Genomic DNA, 2500 nt, shown 5'->3' with positions numbered 1-2500 from the left:
GCCCACGCCACGAGGCACGGGGCGGGGGAGCGAGGTCAGGCCGGATTCCGCACCCCTGCCGCCTCCCACACGCCACTCGCAGCGGGGGAGAACGGGCGAGGGGACCCGCGGGCAGAGCGAGAAGAGCGGTCCCGTTCGCCATGAACGTCCGTCCCTCGTCTGGCACGGCTTAGGCCCGGCCCGGGAGAGCACAGCATCACCACATCGGTCGGCAGCATAACGCGAGGGACCCCCGAGCAAGGGAAGGCCGGCGAGGACAGCGAGCGGAGGAGCCTGCTTCAGCCTCACCGACCCCTCTCCTCCTCCAGCAAGCGCGGGCGACGACCCCAGGACGAGAACGCCTGACACGCACTGGCACGGAGCCGGTGGGATGGGGTAAGTCGCGACCGCACCCGGGTGCCGGCGGCAGGGAGTGCACGTGGTAGAGGACCCCGCGCCCCTAACCCCGCCGCCCTCGGGTACCAGAGACCGGAGGTGGCACCACGGTCGTGGGGGCGCCTGGAACGCACAAGAGCCGGCGCGCAGGCCCCAGCGGGCGGCTCAAGCGGCGGGGGTGGAAACGGGCGTCCGGTTCTCGGCCAGAGCCCGGAGCCCTCCCCGCACACGCATCCAGGCACCCGGAAGCTCTCGGGCGACTGTCACCCGAGCAGAGCGTGTCAGCACTTATCTGGCGGCACAAAACCACCCATTCGGGGGCAAGAATCGCCGCGCCCGGAGACGGGGCCCACCCACGGATCACCAGGGGAACCCCTGGATCACGGCCACGGCCACCAGACCCCAAGCACGACCCCATCGCCACCAGGCCCGGAGCTCCCGGGGCCATCTGGTCGACCCCAGAAGCGTGGCGGCAGGGGGAGCCGGGGACAGCCTCCCCGGGCCGCCCGCGCGGGCCGGGACCGGTCGGTCCCTCCCTCTGAGTCGCCGGGTCAGGACTTAGAAAAGAATTCCGCGGAGGCGCCTCCGGCGACCGGGCCCGGGGCGGGACCGTGGCTCCCGTCCCTCAGCCGGGGCTCCACCTACGCCTCGAGCCGGCCCCCTCCCGCCTCCGGACAAAGACGCGACCCGCGAAACTCGGAGAGAGAAGTCCGGTCCGACGGCCCGGACCCACCCCGGGCACGCGTCCGGGCCGGGGACGCCCTCCCCGGCCCGCCCTCGAGGGCTCCCGGGGCCGGTCCACGCTCTTCTCCAGGGCGGGACTTGGAAAAAAAAACTGCCACGGAGGAGGAGGCATCCGAGGACCGGGCCCGGTCCCCACCGCCAGAGCCGGTCGACTCGGAAGACCAGTGGGGAAAAGGCCAGCCCGGCGGCCGAGCCCGTCGCGCCCTCCACGGGCCTCCCCCGCAAGGCCCCGGCCGGTCGCCCACCTCCGGAGCGGGGCGCGGAAAGGGGATCGGCGACGCGGAAGGCCCGACCACCGGGCCGCCCTCGGGACGACGGCCGGGCACGGGACGAGCTCCCTCGCCCGTTCCCCCGCGGCGGCCCCCCACCCCCTCCCGGGGACGGAGGGGCACCGGCGGCTGCTGGTCGACCCGTCCGGGAGGCCCCACACCCCGGCCGGCACCGGGCGGCGCGGCGACAGCCACCTCCCTCAGTAGCCTGCACCTCCAATCTCCGGCGAGCGGGCGTCGCGCTCACGCCCCGGCGCCACCGGGCCAGATCCCGCCAGCGACGCCGGCCTCCCGGGACTCTGCCTCGGTCACCGCGGCCGAGTCCCGTCCCTTGGCCCGCGTCGCCGGAGCTCCGGAGGAAAGAGACGATATAAAAGCGGCCGCCAGGTGGCACCCGGCGACCGACGACCGCCTCAGCGGGACGGAGCCGGAGCGCGGGCCCGCCGGGGAGCACAGCCGGGCCGCCGGGCCGCCCGATCCCGTCCCGGAGCCCCCTCGGACCCAGCCTCCCGGCCCAGTGCGGCCCCGGGGCGTCCGCCCGCGGGCTCCCGGCCGCCAAGGCGCAGCCCCAGCCGCAGGAGGGGGGACTCGGAAAAGGTTTCTCGGGCGATCACCGGGAAGGGGAAGGGGAGAGTTCCCCCCAGAGAGGCCAGGGGCGGCCCGGGCCGGGCTGGGCCGGTGCGGCCGGGAGGCCGCCGCTTCCCGGAGCGGCTGGAGCGCCCCCGGGGTTCCCGGGAGGACTTAGAAAATCAGGGCGGGCGGGGACGGTCAAACCGAAACCAGGCACGTCATCCGAGAAGGACCGTGATGACGGGAGGAGGAAAGCTTTCCAGTCCAGAGGGCCTGTCGAAGGCAGGCGGAGAGTCTACCCGCTGAAACTGACGAAGATGGGCAAAAGAAGCTAGCTCAGGCGCCGACATCTAAGGAAATAAAAAAAAAAAAGCACGAGGGCGTGGAGAAATGGGGAAAAATCAACACTGAGAAATCTACCCTCTGAAACCGACGAAGATGGGCAACAGGGGCTAGCTCAGGTGGCAATTTTTAAGGAAAAATGAAGGAAGTGCGTGGAGACCTGGGAAAAAGCAACACGGAGAAATCTACCCTCTAGAACT

This window comes from Equus asinus, unplaced genomic scaffold (assembly GCF_041296235.1).
Source record: "Equus asinus isolate D_3611 breed Donkey unplaced genomic scaffold, EquAss-T2T_v2 contig_69, whole genome shotgun sequence".
NCBI classification, from domain to species: Eukaryota; Metazoa; Chordata; class Mammalia; order Perissodactyla; family Equidae; genus Equus; species Equus asinus.
Note: the sequence above shows the minus strand (reverse complement) of the source record.